The sequence below is a fragment of the Meriones unguiculatus genome, chromosome 7 (genome assembly GCF_030254825.1).
Source record: "Meriones unguiculatus strain TT.TT164.6M chromosome 7, Bangor_MerUng_6.1, whole genome shotgun sequence".
NCBI classification, from domain to species: domain Eukaryota; kingdom Metazoa; phylum Chordata; class Mammalia; order Rodentia; family Muridae; genus Meriones; species Meriones unguiculatus.
Genome location: NC_083355.1, coordinates 112,583,673 through 112,600,999, shown reverse-complemented (window position 1 = coordinate 112,600,999; position 17,327 = coordinate 112,583,673).

The window sequence follows — 17,327 nt, the reverse complement described above, 5'->3', positions numbered from 1 at the left end:
CTGAGGGGATGGAAATGATTATGTGTAGGACATTTCGGAAAGTAGATAAAGAAAGGAAGGATGGGGAGAAAGAGGGAGAGTGACTTAGACTGGAGTGGAAAACCCTCCCTTGGGCTAAGCTACCATCAGGGCAAGACGCAGCCATTTAGAAGAGAAAATGGTGCCCACAGCTTAGCATGGCTGTACTGATAAATGCCAATTCTAGTTTTATTTTTTAATTGGCTTGAGACTTAGATGCATTGGGAGCTTTACAGTAACTTATCAGGTTTTCTGACTGTAAAATTCTAAAAGCTCTTCTTGGGCAAAAATGTGTGTATGTGCATGCATGTGTGACTTTATGCATGTATATGTGCATGTGGTTGCATGCATATATGAGGGTGTATACCTTAATGTATATATGCATGTATGTGTATGGATTCACTCGTGTGAGAGCCCCTATTAAACACTGAGAACACCTGGGCCCAGGTGGTGGGTCTACTCTGGGCTGTGAAACATGACTTCCATGTGGGAGCAGGGCTTGATGGGACCAGGAATCTCCAGCCTTCAGCTTCAGAGCCCTCTGTGAGCTGTGGACTGGCCAGGCAGCTGTAGTGGACACGCTTCTGCTGCTGAGGCCCATTCTCCTCTGCTGCTTCCCTTTTTCTCTACGTAGAAATGCTGAAAGAGCAAGAGGAACTAGGCTTGTCTCTCATGGGCCTTGCTTCCAATTTCACTCCTGTCACTTTCCTCTGTGAATAATCCTGGGCTGGCTACCACAGTGTTCCAGTATGGGTCTGCTGTTTTGAAACTAGAAATATACAAATGGGGGCTGGGACTTGCTAAGAGGGAGAGAGGGGTGCTTCGTTAGCTTTTGAGTCCTGGCTTCATCAGCCTTGCTCTGGCCCCACAGAGGCCCCCTGACTTCCCATGCTCTCAGCCTCTAGGTCTATGATCCAGGTGTCCCCTGGCAGGGCCCCGTCTGCCTTCACACACTACATGGAGAGCATGGATTAGATGGATCTTTGTGTCCCTGACAACTACCAAAGGTCCAGGAGCTGAGCATAGCTCAAATTAAAGACTTCTAGAAGGAAAGGAAACAGTCAGACACAGACCAGACAAACCAGGGTTCTGTTCCAAACATTGCCATTTACAGAAGAGGAGGAGGAGGAGGAGGAGGAGGAGGAAGGGGAGGAAGAGGAGGAAGAGGAGGAAGAGGAGGAAATGCATCCACTATTCAGCCTTCATTTCACATTGTACAAATGGAATCAGCCCATGTGAACCCAGGATAACTTACAAGTAGGCTGAGGACCTAACTGTGAGAAGGCAAACATATTGATGCCATTTGGCCACGTCATGGTAGAATTTTCGATTTTAAAGACGCTGCTGTGAAAGAAACCTGAGGGTGTTACAAACCAAGTGAAGGAACATACAGTTCTCATGACAGATGAAAGGTGTGAATCCAGAAGAGAGAGATAATTGTTATTTTTCTACCTCTGCATATTATTCTTTTGTTCATCACTGAGACCCATGCGTTTTCCAGACTTGGGCACATTAGTTATACAGTATTGGAATTACACCACTTATGTGGGCACCGACTTCATCAGAGTTTCCTGAAATACCAGGGTGGCATGAACTCCTGATGGCCAAGACGGATTTTTCTAAAATTCTAGCTTTTATTGAAATCTCACTTTATATGATGGGTTAACACTTCTTGTAAATTTTTTTTTTTTTTTTTTGTTTAAATTGACATGTTTGCTTTGCCGGTTTTCTTAAGAACATTATTAAACATCTTCATCTGAATAGATGTCGGTTGCCTAATGATGATTCTTTCGGGTAAAAACAGTGTTGGATGATGAGGTTCCTTGTTCACATCCCCCTATGGCACCACTTCCTTTCAGGATGTGGCGGCCATGCTTGGTGACTGTGTCCATGTTATCACACAGACTATCAGGCAACCCACCAACCAGGGAGAAGATGAATACAAAATCCAGGCTCCTGACCTGTTTTATTGAGGAGAGTCAAGTGAAACAGCCTTCTTCATTTTCTTTCATGCGAGTGCCTATGACCACCAATGAGGCTTTTTTCCCATGGCTGGGATTTGAACTCAGACCCCAGCAGTGTGTGGTTTGCAGTCAGTGAAAATGTCAACAGAGGAAAAGAGGCCCATAACACTTTAGAGGGGCAATAAAAAGAGTTTTGCTCTCGGGAGCGCCACATTTTCATAACTTCCGACCCAGAGATTTTCTTGTTTTTATTTTTGTTAAAACAGTTATCGTTAACGTAATGATAATTAACATTTATCATTAACATAATAACATGTATGTGTGCATGTATGTGTGTGTGCACCATGGCATGCATGTGGGGGTTAGAGGGCCACTTTGTGGAGTCACTTCTCTTCCTCCTTTACGTGGGTTCTGGAGATGGAACTCCTGTCTCCAGCCTTGTACAAGCACGTTTACCTGCTGAGCCTTCTAGCTGGCCCTTGATTTTCCCTTTCTTTTTTTTTTAAATTGTAGACTACCCACAGGGCCTGGGGCGCTTTTATTTCCTTCATTTCTATCTCCAGCTGTATTATGGCTTCCAGGCTCTCATGTCCCTTTTGTAGTCTGTGTGGCAGCAGTTGACGTCACTGTTTACATACATGCACGTACCCAAACGTTCACCTTTCAGCCATGCTGCGTGCCTTTGCACATACATTTGCAAACTCCTCCCGGAAAGGTATGCTCCTGTTCCATCTCCTTTAGGGAGGGTTTGCCCCTGAGAATGCTCTCCGTCTCTAAATGTCTTCACCCCCTCCCCTCCCCTCCAGTGTTAAAGGAAATTTCTGCTGGGGAATTCCAGGTTCACGAATTGTCTTTGAATGCCTTGTAGATCGTATTCTTTTGTCTTGCCTTTGAGAAGTCAGATGGCAATGTTAGTCTTGCTCTGTTGAAGACTGTCTGGATTTTTTTTTCTTTCTTTTCTTTTCTTTCAGATTTTAATGCGTATTTTTTTTTTCTTTGTCTCTGATTTCAGTTGCTTCAGTCTAATGTGGCTGGAGGCTGTTTGTATTCATAAACTATTTCTGAAAAATTTCTACGTATATGTGTTGCTCTTTTGAATGCTGTCAGCCATTTTCTCCTGGGTCTCCCCTCTTCCTCACTCTTTATCCTGTTTTCAAGACTTCAGTTTCATAGACATCAGACTTTCTCACAGTGTCTTAGTATTACAATTGCTTCCTTTTTTTTTTCTATCTTTGAGACTCTCCACATATCATTTGAGACGTTTTCTTCTGACCTATCTTTCAGTTTACAGATCATTTCTCCAGCTACATCTGTGCATTAAACCTACCCACTGGAGTTTTTATTTCAGTGACTCAGTCTTCCAGTTGCAGGATTCACACTTGACTAATTTGAATAGGTTCTGGTTCTCAGACATCATTCCCCAATCTTTTCTTCTGAGTGTCTTAGGTTAGTCACTTTTAATGTCTGGGTCAGTTGTTGCCTCCACCGGAAGCCTTGCGGGAAGTTTCCAACATGTGCCTTTGTTTTCTACCATCTTATTTTGTTTCCTTGTTTGCCTGGTTTTGATTGAATGCTAGAAAAATCCTGGAGGTAAACCAAGGGCCAGGATGGTAATAACTTGTCCAGAGAGACTTAATGTTTGATCCTGACAATAACAACAATGACAATGTCAAATTTTAATCCACCTAGGGATGGGTTTCAGTCTCTCTGAAGCACACTTCTACTATGCCTTTACTTCTGGGATGCATCCCCTTCATGCTACTTAAAAATGAAACACATAAAAATTGCTGTGAGCTCGTAGCTTAGAGCAGCAGCGAGTGTCGGAAGAAGCAAATGAAGCCCCTACCATCTCATAGAGCAGACGGTGGCCAGCTCCCACCAACCAGAAGACAACCAAATCAAGCTTTTTCTTCTTACACTTCCCTGGTGGGGAAAGAGAGCATCTATGTATGTTGGTAACCTGTGGCGTAAGAATCTTCTGAGCACCAGGAACAAAGGGATGAAACAAAGCCCTTATGTTCATTAGGCTTACACAGCGGGGAGACCCACACGTAGGGGTGTGTGTGTACACTCACCTGTGCATTATATACACACGTGTGTGCACATGTTCACCTCTCATGCTTGTGAATGTGTGTCAGGTACTCCTGAGGAGAGCTGGACCAAGGCCTCTAGGTCCTCCGACGTTTAAAAGAGCCATTTGTACAGAAGGGAGTACGCTGCCTTCTACTATTGCTCATCCAGAATCTTCTATCCCTGTGTGATGTGCTCAGCTCTTCCAGAGGCCTTCAGTGGGCTTGACACCCCCCACCAGTGCTGGGCCCCAAGCCTGAGCACGTTACTCCTCCTGGGTATAGGACCCTTCCTTCCTTCAGGTCCCTTGGTCTGGGAACTGAGCACCTACGGCTGGGACTCTGTTTCTAGTCTATGGAGAGTCTGCTCTGTGGGATGAGGGCCCTTCTGCCTTGGATTCCCAGTGAGAACCACAAATGTCTTCAGACAAGATTAGCCTCTTTTTATGCATTTATGGCTAGAGATGGAGGGCGAGAGGGAAGAGGACGGGCAGGTGGTAGTGACAGTGAGCACCATTTATTTCTTACTCAGCAAGTCTTGGTTTATGGAGCATAGGTTTTGTACAGTTAACCGGAGCCTGAGAGAGGATTCAAACCCAGATATGTCAAGAGGCTGCAGCTTGGGTGGCCATTCCCACCACCCAAGATAAAGCCCACCTCAGGGAAGTGAAGGAGAGGCCAGATACTCCATGCAGCGGGACCAAGTAGGCGCCTGGCATTTAAGAACTCATTGTAGTCTGGTGATGTCTTTCTATGAACAGAAAGAAATCTTAGCAGGAAGTGAAAATCTGTTGCCTTGGAGAAGTCTGAGAAGAAATCAGATAATGTGTAGGCAGGAATTCATGTAGCCCGCGTAGCCTCACAAGTCCTGTGGTGGGCTCCGAGTCCCTTCTCCCTGAGGATGGAGCACTGGCCCGCCTCATCTAGGCTGCTTTCCCCCGCTTCCCCTGAGTGGCTGGGCAGCTGTCATGGACAGACGGCAGTGGGTTGGTATCTTTTCTGGCAAATGCTGTGGCCCTGAGCCTTATCATCTACTTACCGAGATTATACTCAGATCAAGGGCTGCATACCCAACAGATTGCTCATCATCGTGGAGGCTGTACTTACCACACTTCTTGGGGTTTGGATCAATGTGAGAGAGAAGAAGAGGGAGAGGGGTTCTCTGTGAAGAAAACTTCAGTTTTTTATCAGCCTCGTCATTGCAGAGCACCATTGTGCTGTATTCAGCCCACCGTGCAGAATCAATGCTAACAACAACCTTAGCAACAGCCCCTCCTTCATTCCCCTGGCTGAGGCAGCCCTCACAGCTAACCACTGGGAGTAGACATGTGCCATGGAACAGACAAGGGAGGAGCCGCAGCTTCTGGCTCTTCCCTCTACCGTAGGAGCACCCTGATGGCAGGTCTGTTTTCCCAGTGATTTGAACTTTGAGCTTTGGTCTCTCACCCCTAATGGGAACCTTGAAGCCAATGGTTCTGATGGTTCTCAACCTTCTTAAAGCTGTGATCCTTTAATAGAGTCCCTCATGTTGTGGTGACCCCCCCAACTGTAAAATTATTTTCATTGCTACTTCATAACTGTCATTTTTTGCTACTGTTATGAATCATAATGTAAATCTCTGACATGCAGGCTATCTGATATGTGACCTCTGTGAAAAGGCCATTTGACTCCAGAGGGGTCGAGGCCCACGTGTTGAGAGCTACTGCTTTAAGGTCTCCTGATGGGCTCAGCTGGGTTCAGGCAAGCCCTCCTGTGATGGTGGTGGTCAGCTAGGCTGGGCAAAAGGCCTCTCAGTGCCTCTTTTGTACAGGTCTCTCACAGAGACTGCTGGCTGTGGCTGGGATGCCGGGACGGCTGGCATGCCAGCTCCTGGCTTCCTCACTTGCTTTGGGTGTCCTTATAGCAGTTCCCATGACCAACACTCCCGAGTTGCACCCATGAGTTTTGCATCTGCTGTTCTCCGCCTTTAGTCCTCTCTGAGTTCACCCAGGCTCACTGGGGCGCAGAGAGTCTCTGGGGTGGGGTTACCTTTAGAGAATGTGTTTGGGCATCCCTAGGATAACGGCAGTTGCCGTCTGGGTCCCCGAGAGAATTAGTGAAATAATCTTGTTTGGGAGTGAGCTTCTAGGGGAGAATGCAAAAATCACTGACCCTTTTTCTGATTCGGGTGTCTTCCTCCTTCAAAGTATGTGGGTGGGGCAGGATTTGGTGGCTCCCCTATTCCAGGGCCTGACCCATAAAAGCATTGGTACCCTCTGAGGTTTGGTGGTGTGCACAGAAAGCTGTGTTGGTGAGCATCTGTCAATAATGGCGTTCTGTCAGTGAGCTCGGCCTTCTACGTGGGATGCTTCAAGTCAGGTAAACGACCCTGTGTACTAGACTACAGATCACAAGAGATCTTCCATGGTCCTTTGCTTCTGCCTAACTGAAGAGTTTGCTCGTGGATGGCTCTCATTAGTCACAGCTCAGACAAGAGAAATACAGTGTGTGAGCCAAGAATGTGGATTGTATGATATACAGGCTAGCATAGGCTCAGAAGATGTGGGCCTGGGTGGTGGCTCTGACATTAACTGAGAACCCAAGGGAAGTCAGGGCGGGTCTCTGAGCATCATTTTTATGTCTGTAAGGATATGATATTGGATGTTCCATGATGGTGGAGAGTTTCCCCTGCCAGGCCATAAAGACAGTGAACTGCAGCTGTGCCTGGTATAGTCTGCATGGCCTTGATGGGCTGTACCAGACAAAACTGTTATGGCAAAGGGGAGAAAGGGTCAGCATGTGCCTGAGATGGGGAGATTTTTGGCAAAGGTGTGTTCCCTTCCAACTTCTAGAAGCACTGAGAGTTCCCCATCCACTCATCAGCTTCTTAGATAAGCTCCCTTTTCCCATGCCAGAGGTTCCCACTTGGGGGAGGGGCTGTGATGCAGATGCCTCATTCAGAGCGCAGCACTCCACAGCCTCATATCCTGCACATCAGTCTCTCATGGTCTTTGTACTGATCACCACCTATGACAAAACAAAACAAAACAAAGCAAACAAACAAAAAGCAAAAACCCTTCTCTGATGAGGGTGGAGAGATGGACCAACCCATGGGCAGAAAGATCAGAGCTTCAGGATCAGTGTATTACTGTGTCTATCTAGTAGGTTAATAGTATTAGATTCTCTTCCAGGGCCGAGGACCCCACCAGCCATGGGATTTTTATGGCTTCCAGGCACTTTTTAGTGTGGAGAAAATCCTACTCAGGCCCTAGTAGGAAACATGGCATCCTCAGATGCTGCTGTTAGAAGCCAGTGGAATGGATAGGCCTGTAGAGAGAGAGGATGTGAAGGGAGAGTCAGTTCTCAATTTCTCAGCATCCTACCCCTGCACATGGCCTTGTAGGGCATGGGTGGGGTGTAAGGTTTGGCCTGGGATCCACATGAAGCTGGCCATTATTCCTGTCACTTTTACTGGCTGTGAGACCTTGGTCAGCTGCCCATTTACTCTGCACCTCATTTTGTTTATCTGTAAGACGGGAACTATGACACCTGCCTCCCAGCCCATCTATATAAAGGGAGTGAGTTGAAGTCTGTGTAGCCGGGTGCTGATCCAATAGCACTGGCTGAGGACTGAGTCCTCAGGTGTCATCCCTGTGCTAGCCTGTGGTTTGGGGAGTGGGGCCAGTCGCTTAGGAGACAAGTGAGTAGGCATTCTTGCTTGTGCTTGTGGTTGTGGAGGCATGGTCTGGGGTGAAGCCCCTGCTCACATGAGGGGGCATGATGACATGGTTTGCTGTACAGGGTTTGGGGAAGGGGTGAACAGACTTGGCACTGCCAATGGAAGAATGCTAGGCAGCAGGGCAAGTCATGCGAGGCCCCCTCTTGAGGTGTGCTTCAGTTCCAGCAAGATCAAGCAGACAAGAGGGGGCTGGCGGGACCACTAAGTCGAGCGGAGGAGCAGGAAGGGACCAGGCAGACATGGACTTGCAGACTGTCATGAGTGAGTTAGCTTGAGATATCTGAGAGACAGGAGGGCAAGGGCGTGGGCAGTCGGGACATGCCCTGTTCCCACCTCCTTTTATGATTCTCCCACTTTTCAATAACTGTAAAAAAAAAAGTGCCCTTTAAATAAACTTCTTTTCAGTTTCCCCACGTACTTTCTCTCAACTCAAGAGCAAAATGAAATGATTTTGTTCTTACCCGGTGTGTTTAGAGGCAGTGCTGGCTGCCGGCTTCCCCCTTGACCATGGCTCCAGCAACCTTCATAATCGGTCCAATGTGCCCACAGCCTGGTGCATAGCTTCATGTAGGTTGCAGCAAAAGTAGACAGGACTCAAACCTGAGCTTTCCCGAGTCCAGGCATTCTCCCAATGCTAGCCGGGGAGGTTCAGTCCTGGAATCCTGTCAGCTTCAGGTCTCACTCCCTCCTTTCTGTCCCCTCCAGCATCAGCTGCGTGAGAGAGGGTTGGCGGTGTGGGAGACACAGGCGTTCCCATCACCTGCCAGCCTTGAGGAGGCTAAGCGAATTTCTTTTCTCGATGATGGACATAATTAATTTAGAGGAGAGGTTGCCTCTTTGCTGCTGGCGTCAAATGAAAGGGAGAAGGGAAGACTGGCTGCACACCTGGCGAGGGATTCTTGGGAGGAGGCTGACACTGGGAGCCCGTTGCCCTCAGCGATGTCTCCGGTTGGTATCGTCCTCAGCAGTAAGCAAAGGGCTAGCCACAAGGGCAACAGATGTGAGGGCCTGGACTACAGACGGCCAGTCCCAGGCAGGTGTGGACATTTCCAGAACTCAACATTAGGTGCTTGTCACTAAGTGGAATTCAGTTTTCAGGGTCCACGTCCATCACCTCCATGCTTTTCCCTCTCGAGTCCACATTCCTTGTTCCTACTTCCAGTGTCTCTATTTCATTCGAAGGAAGCTGTTGTCTGAAGAAGAAATGTCCCCAACAGGCTCCTGCACTTGAACGCTTGCTGTTTAAGAGGGTTGTGGAACCTACAGGAGGTGGATCCTTGCTGGAGGAAGTATGTCACTGGGGGTGGGCTTTGCGGACTCAGCCCCGTGCCACTTCTGGCTCCTTCTTTTTGCATCCTGTATCGATGAAAGATAATGTGATCAGCCCACTTCCTGCTTCTCCCTGTGGACATGACTTCACTGCCTATGGAACCACACACCAAACCCAAAGCTTTCTTCCTTAAGCTGCTTTTGATCATGGTGTGCTATCACATCCACAGGAAAATGGCCGCTACGGTAGGTTTCCTTTTCACAGTTATTCCAGGTGGTTCTGATATAGGAAGATAGAGGAATGTGAGCATAGGACTTTTGAACACAGCTTTAAAAAATTATAGATTTGACATTGACACAACCCTACCCAAGCTGTAGCTTCTTTGGCCTTTTCTCCCTCAGTGTGATAGAGGCCTACCATTCTCAGAGGGGAGGGTGGCTGAGGAACACACAGGATCTTGCCTCTAACACCGGCTGGTTTTAGATTCTGCATTTACAGGTTGCACAGTAGGCTCACCCCCTAGATAGAGGGCCAGCTGGTGAAGTGTGAACACTGGGATCTTGGGGCACTCAGTCTGTCAGACGTGAACTCTTCGTCAGCCTCACTAGTACATCAGCCCTTCAAAACTCCACCCAGACACGAGCTCTCTGAAGAAGCTCTTCCACTTCTGCCTGAGTTAGCCCCTGTGGGAACATCTCCCGTTGACTGAAACAGTTCATCTGCTGTCCTCACTTCCACAGAAGGCACAGTCTTGCCCATTCTTGAAGCTCCAGGGCCCAGGACCCATATAATTTACCTCGTGAGAACATACGAGCGATTTTACATGCTCTAATGTTGACCTTTGCCTTCCCACCATGCAACAGACATTTCTCCAAAACGCAAAGTCTTCACTGTCACCGTCTTATGACTGTCTGACAGACATGTGGCTCTATAAAGTGTGTCACCAGAGTGGACATCTTCATGCTCCTCTTGGTGTAATGAGCTTCTCCTGCAGGTGAACAAGAAAACCGTGACACTCTGATAGTGAAGACTTTGGGTGGCTCGTTTCAGTAAGATGGCTCACATTCTGTAGCTCTATAGGACCTGAAGTTTACATGACTTGAGGCCAGCCTCAAGTTATAAAATGCAGACTAAAACAACAAGAGAAGCTCACTTCAGGCATGGAGGGTGACGTGAAGGATCAGGCCGACTTGTTCACCACTCACTTTGGCAGTGGAAATTTCAACAATTTGATGATGAGTTAAAAAATGGGTAATCCTCCTCCTTGGAAGACTGCTGTTGTTAGTTTATTATTACAGAATTTTTGAGACAGGGTCTCACTCTGTATCTCAGGCTGGTCTCAAGTTCACAGTCTCACTGCTTTCATCTCCAGAGTGTAGGTGTGTGGGCCACTACAGCCTGCTCTGGAATAGTGTTTTGAAGCAAAGATTTCTCACACACGATGGAAGAATTTATAGTCTGTTCGTGGCCACCCCTTAAGGACATAAGGTTCTCCTATGTATAGAACACAGCTTCTATAGGGCTCTAGTGTAGCGTGGAGCAAGCTCCAGGCTGGAGGGCTGGAAGTGGGGCTGTCGATCTTGAACTTGTAGAGTCAGTAGCTGTTTGTTCAATGTGCGAGTGTAGAGTGGTAGGGACAGGTTTCCTAGCTTGTGCACATGTGTCTGTGTGTGCCTGTAGCTTGGTTCTCATGCTTATGGAAGGATGAAGCAAAGGTAGGTAGGTACTTGGGATGTCAAAGCAAGAGCCTGGAAAGACTCCAGATCATGAGGGGCTTTTTCGGCTCCAACGTGGCTTCCCTGTAGACGTTGGGGTGACTCTTGGGAGACTTTGGACTTTAGAAAGACCTCGTTGGCTGCTGGGTGGTGAGTAGAGTCAGGGAAGCCATCTGTGAAGCTGTCAGAATTCTCTTGGGGAGAAATGTAGAAGCAGGCTCTTGTGAAGAGAATTGGAGGGAGAGAAGGTGGACTCCGTGATTTGAGAATTTTTCTTCAAGTTGCTCCACAGTCTTCCACCAGGGCAGTAAGCCATCTGCTGTGTCCTCTACGGTACCCAGAGTCTCCTTAAAAGCCTGAGGTGACTCCATCGGCTTGACCCGTTACAAAGCTCACTAATTGCAAGCTGGCTAATTGCACAATGCGGTTATCTGCCTAGTGGATGGCCGCCCAAACGTTGCTCCGTGGAAGATAATTATGCTGGGTAAGTGAATGACTGGAATGCTTACAAGATTCTGTCCCTTGGTCGATTCCCTTCCTCAGAAGACAGCCGCTGTGTGGGGTAAAACAGAAGACAGAAAATATCTCTGAGGCTTGTGCAACATGGTGACAGGCAAGCTTGTGGTGCTTAGGGAGGAACATGCAAAATATTAAGTTTGGATAAAAAAGAGCATACAACTGTTCTGTCCCTGACATGCATATGTTCTGCCTGATGATTGGCAGGGCTCAATTCGCTCTTGCCTGCTTCCAGCCGAGCAGCGCTTCTCATTTTCAGCTTGGGCCTGGGCATGCTGTGAACCCCCTGTGAGCTTGGGGGTTGGTTCACACATGGCGCCCTAGGCTGTGGCTGGGTCTCAGGGCCTGCTGTATGGCTTTGGGGCCTATTGTGGAGAGTCTCAGAGGTAGAACAGCTACAGCAATGGGCTGAGGTGTCGTCCTCTGGGACAGGCCCAGTGGAAGGTCAGTGCTGGGTGTAGATAGGTTTCCTAGGGGATGGAGGGTATTCTCTATGCATGGATTTGTTATCCTAGGTAGCATCAGCTATCAACCTGACACAATCTAAAATCATGTGAAAAGAAAGTCTCAGTTGAGTAATGTCTTTATTAGGTTGGTCTGTGGTCATGTCTGCAAGGGATTGTCTTGATTATTAGTAGATGCCAGAGTGCCCGTCCCACCATGGGGGGCACCATTCCCTTGGCATGTTGTCCTAGGCTGTGTGAGGAAAGTAGCTGATACGAGCCTGGCCAAGCCAGACAGCAGTTATCCTCCATGGCTTTTGCACTAAGTTCCTGTCCAGACTTCTTTCAACCACACCATGCAATCTGAAAGCACAAGTGGATGTAAATCCTTTCCCTCCCCAAGTTGTTGTTGGCCATAGAGTTTCATCACAGCAACAGGACGAAACCAGGACACTCTGTGAGTCAGTGGGTCTCACCAAGTGAATGACTAGGCACCCAGACCATCAAAGACACAACAGATAGGTGCTGGGAGACAAATCTTTCAGGTGGCACAATAGCCTTAAGTGGTACTTCCTCTTCCCTGTTTCTTACAAGGCATCTGAGGCATAGAAAGGCCATACACTGTTCTTCGGGACCCACCTCCAGCACACAGCAGGAGGCATCTAAAACTCACTCTCCAGGGTGCAGGGGGCACTTGTCATATTTGGTGGGGGTGGGAGATGTGATCTACAGATAGGGGAGGTTATATGGAGACCACTTCTGTCTCTTTTGGCCAGGCTCTGCACCTTGCTGGAATTTTCCTGAAGTGGATCTGGCCTCTTAATAAGGTATTATCACCACCAGCTGCCTTTGCCCAGCTCCCTGCTACGGGTACCTCCCATTCCAAGACGTTCCTGGCCCTGTGGGTTCCTGCTCTCTCATCGGATGGGCCTATTGGCATGAGTCTCACCAGGCTTTGGTAGGGAAGAGCTTTCTGGCTTCTACATCACTGAGAAGAAAGACAATTGAGTGGGCTGTAGACCAGGCCAGAGTCCTGGGTAGGGGTCCTGGCCTGCACTGTTAACTTCCTACCAGCATGACTTTATTTAAGTTTTGGTTCCTTTGTCCTCAGTGTTCTCAGTTATTCAATGGATACACAGTGTATTCTTGCTCCAGTAGTTGGTACAGATGAAGCAGGACAATAAACATAGAATGGGTGACACTGTGCCTGTCTTATGGGGTGTGGTCTGTCTCAGGCACATTGTCAGGGCCCTTGTCATCATCATATTGTATGAAGTGGATCTTGGTGCCTGGAGAGTCCAATGGAGTTTAAGCATGCACTCCCTTTCTCTTACCTCTCTGTAGGTATCTGGCACTTAGGGGGTCCTGTGTGGAGAAAGGAGGAGTCCCAAGATCTTGGGGGCAAGTCTGAGTGTCCATCCCACTGTAGTGTCATGCCCAGGGATCTCTGAGGGTTGGCATCACTAGAGTTTGCTGAATTGTCGCCTGTGCAGGTACAGAGGATGGATGGGTGCAGCTGAGTTCTCACTAGCTTGAAGCCTGAGTGAGTGTGTGCAGCCAGTGACCTTTGATAATCTGTGGAGAGGACCTTACAGCTCTCACTTTCAGCATCTAGGGGTTCGTGTTGCACTGTGGTCCCTACCTTCCCAAGCACAAGGCCTTTCCAGCTCTGCCTCATCTCTGGCCACCTTTCCCCTGTGAATCTCAGTCTTGCAATGCCAGCAGCCTGCTATGGCTCAAGTTCATCCAGCACTTGGCTTGGCTAAATGTCCTCAGCTCCCTTTGAGGCTGTGCTAGCTGGTGGGTGAGGCTCAGTGGGTACAGGCCCAGGACTGCGGTCACTTGTACTCCATTCAGTAGTTGCTCAGGCAAGGCACACACTGGACTTGAATATCTTTGCTGGGCCTCCTCATGCTGAACTCAGGAAGCACGGCCTGCAGGGGAGGCTGCCATTGCCTCATGAGCTTCCGGGAGCAGAAGCTGCACAGCAGGCAGGGCTAGCCTGGGACTCCAGTCTGAGGACCATGAAAACCCAGAAGTTAGGGATGAGGCGACACTTAGCCTTTGCTGGGTTCACTCTTCCTTTTAGTCACTTTTGTCCTTACCGACACGTACAGATTTAAAATGGTTCTTTGTGAAGGGACCTTCATTTTATGGATGAAAAGCTTACCGACCTTCACTGCATTTTTTAAAACCCTCTGGCACTTGTTTCCTCTACTGTGGGAAGGGGACATGCCTGCTAGGACATGCTGGGAAGGTGATATGGTGTAAGGCATTTAGAGCTTGATCAGTATATCAGCTACAGTGCTGGAGAAGAGTGAGGGAAGAGGAGAAAGAGAGAAGCAAACACAGAAAAGAAAGGGAAAGGGCAGGAGAAGAAAGGAAAGAGCCACATAGAGCTGTGTGCTGGGAGCAGGACAGTGGTAAGACCAGGAGTGTCCCCCAAACCCCAGGTCCTCAGCCTTAGGGGTCTACAGCTCATCTTTTTTTCCACACAAGCTTGAGGGAGAGACCAGGAACCAGGATGAAGCTCTGAGCACCAACAAGGCTACATAGAAGGGACTGAGTGGAGCGATGGCCACAGTGACGCTCTGAGATCAGCAGAGGGGTCCAATTTCTTTTTTTTTTTTTGACACTGTCAGCCGTGAATCTCAGGCTTGAGAAATGCACCTTTGAGTTACAGAAAAGGGTTATGCACATGGTAATCCCATAATGTTCTAAATGTCTATGATTTTGTGTCGGGTGGCATCACAGCTGTACACATGGCTTGCGGACTACAGTTCGGACAGGCCTGCAATTGTTTGTGGTTCTCCTCTCTGTGAGCTGCAGACACCCAGGTGGCTGGAGACAGCAGGCTATTTCCCTGGTTCACAGCCTCACAGAGGTGGCACTTGCAGACGAAGATTCATCCTGTATCCCTGACCCGTTCGTTCCCTGAGCTAGTCCTGGTTGAAAGAGCCCGGGCCTTCGCTGTTTTCCCAGGTACAGCAGCTTCTGTGGCAGGAACCCACTCTGTCTCCCTTCACTTAGGACTTGATAAGCTTCGTGAGGTCGTCAGCATGCAGTTGCTTGGGGCCTGTCTACAGTGCCTGATACTTTAATTGTCTCTTTCTGCAGGAGGCCTCGGGGTGTTGAGATGTGGGGTCTGGCATCATAGATGGCCATGCCTGCTTACTTGTGTCATGGAACATCCAAGGCCTAGACCTGGGGTGTCAGTGACAGGAGGAGGCTTGAGCTGTTCTGGCTGCTCCAGGCATCTCCCAGATGCTGGGAAGAAGCAGGCTGCGGTGGATAATGCCGACTGTCAGCCCCATAGGCTCTAGAATCACCCAGGAACAGGCCCAAGCATTGGAGGAGTTTCTAGATTAGATTAATTGGGGTGGGAGGCACCATCACATGAGCCACAGCCCTAGACTGAATGTGAAGGAGAAAGAGACGTCCCGTCTCTCTGCTTCCTGACTGCGGGTACGCGATGCAGTGTGAGCAGCTGCCTGGGCCTTCTGCTGCCAGGATGGACTGTGCCTGGGGCTTGAGCTGTGCAGCCGGGAAAGTGAACCAGAGCACAGCCTGTGGCTGGGATGGGTGGCTCAGTGACCGGTGGCTCTCTGGAGAGCACTCTTACCTAACCCACAGCACTGGCCCATGTTTGTGGTGCGAGCGTGACCAGTTTCGAGACACCAGAAGGTGTTACAGAGTGCGGCCTGGGGAGACACAGATAGCCACCAGTGCTGCGTGGGAGGGTGTGCTCAGCGTGCACGGGTGGGAGTAGTTTTTACTGTCATCATTGGAGACTTCGGAGAGTTGCCAAGTGCGCGACACCGGCCGCCGTGTCAGAACACAGGAAGAGGGGGCTTGCTGATCCCTGCTGACCTGTTGGTCCCAGCCCTGCCTTCTGTGTCCCAGGCTGGCCTCTTGCCTGACCCTGCCTTGGGCATCGAGTGAGGGATGGCGCCTCAGAGAGGCCAGGGTCCTCTGCTTCCAGGACTGATCTCGGGGAGGAGAAAGGAGACAAGATAGCTGGCAGGTGGCAAGGAAGGAAGAATTTTGGGGGAAGTTCTCTATGCTCTGGAAGACTCTAGGGTAACAAAAGGCTGAAGCAGGCTCCAGCAGTTGGGACTAGTTGGATGGGTGCTGTTGCAGGCCCACTGGCACTTCCACCCAGCTGGGCCTGCTCCTACAAAGGCAAGCAGTGAGGGGTAGCTGTCTAGGGAAACAGTGCTTCCCCACAGGTGAAGGGGTCACATAGGGGAAGGGCAATAGCACCAGCCTCTGCTGCACCTGTTGGGGATCCTGGTATCTATAGGTAACTCACTGTCCTGCTCAGAGTCTCAGGCTGGCTGCCTACAAAGGAGGTGTGACAGTGCGCTGTGAGCTTCAGGAAAGGAAGGAACACGGGGGACGTGCTCGGTGTGCGATCCTTTCAGTTTCCTTTGTGCTGCTGTATAGTGAGGACTCAGTGGGCGATGGGTCTTAGTCCTCTTCTTGATGGTGCTCAGTTAGCACTCACCAGGTGCTGGATCTTAGTCCTCTTCTTGATGGTGCACATTCAGCACTCAGTGGTTGATGATTTTGATCCATTTTATGTCTCTCCTTGTAAACAGCAACTGCCTTGTGACATTCATTCTGGGTGCTCCTCTAGCCCTAGGGAGAGGTGTTGACAGGGGCCCTCCTGGGAAGACTGGGTGTGTTTCTAGTTGAGGATGGAATTGCCTCCCCAGCAAGCTGGAGAGCTGTGCCATGAACGTGGGCCGAGGCTTTGGCTGCCTAGGGCTCTGCAGACTGTGGTTCAGAGCAGCCAGGACAAAGCCCCAGTGTGCACGAGCTCACCCTCCTGTCTGCTGCATGAACCTGCCGACCTGGCCCGCCCCAGCCCACGGAGGGCTGGAGCCACTGTTCTGCCTGCCATTGTTCCCACAGTGCGAGGGAGGTCACTTAGGGTGATGCTGCCCAGAGGTGGCCTTTGTGGGTGCAGGTGGTGAGCGAGTGCTGCTTGTGGGCACTGGCCGTTCTCCTATCCCAGCCAGGGTCCTGGTGGGAGCTGGTGGGCTCTCTGAGGGTGGGGAGGCGGGGCTGGCACAAGGCCGCCGCCAGAGATGTGGTGAGCTGCAGGCTGGGAACCAGGTCCCAGGCTTTATTTCAAAGTTGGGAGTAGGTGTGTTGCCTAGTCAGGCAGCAGGGGTGGACGGCGTTCATATGCAGTGAGTAAATATGTTGAGAGCCCACGATGGGCTCTGGCAAGGCTGTGCCTAGGTTGGCTTGGGTGGCGCTTGTCTTCCAAGGCCTCTCTCAAGACTTTACTGCCCCTTGCTGGCGTCCAAGCTTTTATGAAGTATTCAGCCACTTGTTTGAGAGCCACCCTCTTACTCTCTTTCTCCTCCTCTGTCCTTCCCTTCTTTCCCTCCCTTCTTCCCTCTAACCTTTCCTCTGTTCATTTGTTTGTCCACCCTATCTCCCTGTGCCCCTCTCCCTTTGTTCTTCCTCCCTGCCCCCCTCATCATCCACGCTCACCAAGCAAGACCTACAGTGAGTCATTCCGCTTTGCAGCCGTCAGAGTGTCTAACATTTGCCAGCCCAGAGCAGACCTGGAGACCAGGACTCAGGTCGGCTTTACTGG